The sequence below is a fragment of the Canis lupus genome, chromosome 38 (genome assembly GCF_011100685.1).
Source record: "Canis lupus familiaris isolate Mischka breed German Shepherd chromosome 38, alternate assembly UU_Cfam_GSD_1.0, whole genome shotgun sequence".
Lineage (NCBI taxonomy): Eukaryota > Metazoa > Chordata > Mammalia > Carnivora > Canidae > Canis > Canis lupus.
In genome coordinates this window covers 5,623,661-5,629,660 of record NC_049259.1, presented here as the reverse complement: position 1 = coordinate 5,629,660, position 6,000 = coordinate 5,623,661, and the positions used below count along the sequence as shown (strand labels likewise).

Below are 6,000 nucleotides of genomic sequence, written 5' to 3'. Positions count from 1 at the left end.
ATTCGGCCTGAGATTTAAAGAGAGACCAGCTGGAATGTTGCAGTGAGAAGAGTTCGCGCTTCTATCAAGGTAGGAAGACGGGGAAAAAGAAATAAAGGAACAAAAGGCCTCCAAGGGGGAGGGGCCCCGCGAGGAGCCGGGCTGAGGCCGGGGCGAGTGTCCCCAGGACAGGAGAGCCCCGTCCCGGAGGAGCAGGAGCTCCCCAACAGCGCAGGCTCCAGAGCACTGGGCGCCGGGACACAGCCCAGGATCCGGCCTCCCCCGGGACAGGCAGAGGCCGGGAGGGCCCAGGACAGCAAGGACGCTCCTGCCCCAGCTGAGCAGATCAGCGGCCCCGCCTCGGAGCCGCCAGGCCCTGCAGACCGAGAGCTCCGGAGCTACTGCGGGGGCTGACTCCAGGGCTGCAGAGCTGGCCCCGCCACTGCTGTTGTTCCTCCTGGGGCCTCACGGGGTAAACAACCCCCACTGAGCCCTGCGCCAGGCAGGGGCACAGCAGCTCCACCAACTGCTAACACCTGAAAATCAGCACAACAGGCCCCTCCCCCAGAACACCAGCTAGACGGACAAGGTCCAGAGGAAGTCAAGGGACTTAAAGTACACAGAATCAGAAGGTACTCCCCCGTGTTTTTTTGTTTTTTTGTTTTTTTTCTTTTTGATTTGTTTGCTTCCCTCACCCCTGTTTTCTTCCTTTCTTTCTTTTTCTTTCTCTTTTTTTCTCTTTTGTTTTTTACTTTTTTCTTTTTTCTTTCCTTCTTTCTCTCCTCTCTTTTTCTCCTTTTCCCAATACAACTTGTTTTTGGCCACTCTGCACTGAGCAAAATGACTAGAAGGAAAACCTCACCTCAAAAGAAAGAATCAGAAACAGTCCTCTCTCCCACAGAGTTACAAAATCTGGATTACAATTCAATGTCAGAAAGCCAATTCAGAAGCACTATTATACAGCTACTGGTGGCTCTAGAAAAAAGCATAAAGGACTCGAGAGACTTCATGACTGCAGAATTTAGAGCTAATCAGGCAGAAATTAAAAATCAATTGAATGAGATGCAATCCAAACTAGAAGTCCTAACAACGAGGGTTAACGAGGTGGAAGAACGAGTGAGTGACATAGAAGACAAGTTGATAGCAAAGAGGGAGGCTGAGGAAAAAAGAGACAAACAAAAGACCATGAAGATAGATTAAGGGAAATAAATGACAGCCTGAGGAAAAAAACCCTACGTTTAATTGGGGTTCCGGAGGGCGCCGAAAGGGACAGAGGGCCAGAATATGTATTTGAACAAATCATAGCTGAAAACTTTCCTAATCTGGGAAGGGAAACAGGCATTCAGATCCAGGAAATAGAGAGATTCCCCCCTCTAAAATCAGTAAAAACCGTTCAACACCTCGACATTCAATAGTGAAGCTTGCAAATTCCAAAGATAAAGAGAAGATCCTTAAAGCAGCAAGAGACAAGAAATCCCTGACTTTTATGGGGAGGAGTATTAGGGTAACAGCAGACCTCTCCACGGAGACCTGGCAGGCCAGAAAGGGCTGGCAGGATATATTCATGGTCCTAAATGAGAAGAACATGCAACCAAGAATACTTTTTATCCAGCAAGGCTCTCATTCAAAATGGAAGGAGAGATAAAGAGCTTCCAAGACAGGCAGCAACTGAAAGAATATGTGACCTCCAAACCAGCTCTGCAAGAAATTTTAAGGGGGACTCTTAAAATTCCCCTTTAAGAAGAAGTTAAGTGGAACAATCCACAAAAACAAGGACTGCATAGATATGATGGTGACACTAAACCCATACCTTTCGATAGTAACTCTGAACGTGAACGGGCTTAATGACCCCATCAAAAGGCGCAGGGTTTCAGACTGGATAAAAAAGCAGGACCCACCTATTTGCTGTCTACAAGAGACTCATTTTAGACATAAGGACACCTACAGCCTGAAAATAAAAGGTTGGAGAACCATTTACCATTCGAATGGTCCTCAAAAGAAAGCAGGGGTAGCCATCCTTATATCAGATAAACTAAAATTTACCCCAAAGACTGTAGTGAGAGATGAAGAGGGACACTATCTCATACTTAAAGGATCTACCCAACAAGAGGACTTAAAAATCCTCAATATATATGCCCCGAATGTGGGAGCCACCAAATATATCAATCAATTAATAACCAAAGTGAAGAAATACTTAGATAATAATACACTTATACTTGGTGACTTCAATCTAGCTCTTTCTATACTCGATAGGTCTTATAAGCACAACATCTCTAAAGAAACGAGAGCTTTAAATGATACACTGGACCAGATGGATTTCACAGATATCTACAGAACTTTACATCCAAACTCAACTGAATACACATTCTTCTCAAGTGCACATGGAACTTTCGCCAGAATAGACCACATACTGGGTCACAAATCGGGTCTGAACCAATACCAAAAGATTGGGATCATCCCCTGCATATTATCAGACCATAATGCCTTGAAATTAGAACTAAATCACAACAATAAGTTTGGAAGGACCTCAAACACGTGGAGGTTAAGGACCATCCTGCTAAAAGATGAAAGGGTCAACCAGGAAATTAAGGAAGAATTAAAAAGATTCATGGAAACTAATGAGAATGAAGATACAACCGTTCAAAATCTTTGGGGTGCAGCCAAGCAGTCCTGAGGGGGGAAATACATCGCAATACAAGCATCCATTCAAAAACTGGAAAGAACTCAAATACAAAAGCTAACCTTACACATAAAGGAGCTAGAGAAAAAACAGCAGATTGACCTCACGCCCAGCAGAAGAAGAGAGTTAATAAAGATTCAAGCAGAACTCAATGAAATCGAGACCAGAAGAACTGTGGAACAGATCAACAGAACCAGGAGTTGGTTCTTTGAGAGAATTAATAAGATAGATAAACCATTAGCCAGCCTTATTAAAAAGAAGAGAGAGAAGACTCAAATTAATAAAATCATGAATGAGAAAGGAGAGATCACTACCAACACCAAGGAAATACAAACGATTTTAAAAATATATTATGAGCAGCTATACGCCAATAAATTAGGCAATCTAGAAGAAATGGACGCATTCCTGGAAAGCCACAAACTACCAAAACTGGAGCAGGAAGAAATAGAAAACGTGAACAGGCCAATAACCAGGGAGGAAATTGAAGCAGTCATCAAAAACCTCCCAAGACACAAGAGTCCAGGGCCAGATGGCTTCCCAGGGGAATTCTATCAAACGTTTAAAGAAGAAATCATACCTATTCTCCTAAAGCTGTTTGGAAAGATAGAAAGAGATGGAGTACTTCCAAATTCGTTCTATGAGGCCAGCATCACCTTAATTCCAAAACCAGACAAAGACCCCACCAAAAAGGAGAATTACAGACCAATATCCCTGATGAACATGGATGCAAAAATTCTCAACAAGATACTAGCCAATAGGATCCAACAATACATTAAGAAAATTATTCACCATGACCAGGTAGGATTTATCCCCTGGACACAAGCCTGGTTCAACACTCGTAAAACAATCAATGTGATTCATCATATCAGCAAGAGAAAAACCAAGAACCATATGATCCTCTCATTAGATGCAGAGAAAGCATTTGACAAAATACAGCCTCCATTCCTGATCAAAACTCTTCAGAGTGTAGGGATAGAGGGAACTTTCCTCGACATCTTAAAAGCCATCTAGGAAAAGCCCACAGCAAATATCATTCTCAATGGGGAAGCACTGGGAGCCTTTCCCCTAAGATCAGGAACAAGACAGGGATGTCCACTCTCACCACTGCTATTCAACATAGTACTGGAAGTCCTCGCCTCAGCAATCAGACAACAAAAAGACATTAAAGGCATTCAAATTGGCAAAGAAGAAGTCAAACTCTCCCTCTTCGCCGATGACATGATACTCTACATAGAAAACCCAAAAGCCTCCCCCCGCCCCACCGAAGATTGCTGGAACTCATACAGCAATTTGGTAGCGTGGCAGGATACAAAATCAATGCCCAGAAATCAATGGCATTTCTATACACTAACAATGAGACTGAAGAAAGAGAAATTAAGGAGTCAATCCCATTTACAATTGCACCCAAAAGTATAAGATACCTAGGAATAAACCTAAGCAAAGAGGTAAAGGATCTATAACCTAAAAACTGTAGAACACTTCTGAAAGAAATTGAAGAAGACAAAGAGATGGAAAAATATTCCATGCTCATGGATTGGCAGAATTAATATTGTGAAAATGTCAATGTTACCCAGGGCAATTTACATGTTTAATGCAATCCCTATCAAAATACCATGGACTTTCTTCAGAGAGTGAGAACAAATTATTTTAAGATTTGTGTGGAATCAGAAAAGACCCCGAATAGCCAGGGGAATTTAAAAAAAGATAACCATATCTGGGGGCATCACAATGCCAGATCTCAGGTTGTACTACAAAGCTGTGGTCATCAAGACAGTGTGGTACTGGCACAAAAACAGACACATAGATCAATGGAACAGAATAGAGAACCCAGAAGTGTACCCTGAACTTTATGGTCAACTAATATTCAATAAAGGACTAAAATGGACTATAAAGGACTAATAAATGGACTATCCATTGGAAGAAAGACAGTCTCTTCGATAAATGGTGCTGGGAAAATTGGACATCCACATGCAGAAGAATGAAACTAGACCACTCTCTTTCACCATACACAAAGATAAACTCAAAATGGATGAAAGATCTAAATGTGAGACAAGATTCCATCAAAATTCCTAGAGGAGAACACAGGCAACACCCTTTTTGAACTCGGCCACAGTAACTTCTTGCAAGATTCATCCATGAAGACAAAAGAAACCAAAGCAAAAATGAACTATTGGGACTTCATCAAGATAAGAAGCTTCTGCACAGCAAAGGATACAGTCAACAGAACTAAAAGACAACCTACAGAATGGGAGAAGATATTTGCAAATGACATATCAGATAAAGGGCTAGTTTCCAAGATCTATAAATAACTTATTAAACTCAACAGCAAAGAAACAAACAATCCAATCATGAAATGGGCAAAAGACATTGAAGAGAAATCTCACAGAGGAAGACATAGACATGGCCAACACACACATGAGAAAATGCTCTGCATCACTTACCATCAGGGAAATACAAATAAAACCACGATGAGATACCACCTCACACCAGTGAGAATGGGGAAAATTAACAAGGTAGGAAACCACAAATGTTGGAGAGGATGCAGAGAAAAGGGAACCCTCTTACACTGTTGGTGGGAATGTGAACTGGTGCAGCCACTCTGGAAAACTGTGTGGAGGTTCCTCAAAGAGTTAAAAATAGACCTGCCCTACGACCCAGCAATTGCACTGCTGGGGATTTACCCCAAAGATACAGATACAGTGAAACGCCAGGACACCTGCACCCCGATGTTTCTAGCAGCAATGTCCACAATAGCCACACTGTGGAAGGAGCCTCGGTGTCCATCGAAAGATGATGGATAAAGAAGCTGTGGTCTATGTATACAATGGAATATTCCTCAGCCACTAGAAATGACAAATACCCACCATGTGCTTCAACGTGGATGGAACTGGAGGGTATTATGCTGAGTGAAGTAAGTCAATTGGAGAAGGACAAACAGTGCATGTTCTCATTCATTTGGGGAATATAAATAATAGTGAAAGGGAATAGAAGGGAAGGGAAAAGAAATGTGTGGGAAATAGAAAGGGAGACAGCACATGAAGACTCCTAACTCTGGGAAACGAACTAGAATTAGGGGTGGTAGAAGGGGAGGAGGGCAGGGGGGTGGGGGTGACTGGGTGACGGGCACTGAGGGGGGCACTTGACGGGATGAGCACTGGGTGTTATTCTGTATTTGGTAAATTGAACACCAATAAAAAATAAATTTATTATTTAAAAAAGCAGGGTGCTCTGGAGCTTCAAAAATATAATTAGTTTAGACTGAATACCTCTTTGTTTTAGCTAGGACATTCTTTATACCAAAACACTCTTTGAAACTTTGAAAATTTCAATTTCATTTACAT

General features: G+C 42.2%; 1 long non-coding RNA gene across 1 annotated transcript in view; it reads left to right on the top strand.

Annotated features, from left to right (window-relative positions):
- Window positions 1-558: 558 nt before the first annotated feature.
- The window catches only part of LOC111094580, a 70,007-nt gene continuing 64,565 nt past the window's right edge, over window positions 559-6,000 (top strand). The window contains exon 1 of the long non-coding RNA XR_005385506.1: window positions 559-611. This is a non-coding gene — a long non-coding RNA (uncharacterized LOC111094580). The remainder of the gene's footprint in view (window positions 612-6,000) is intronic.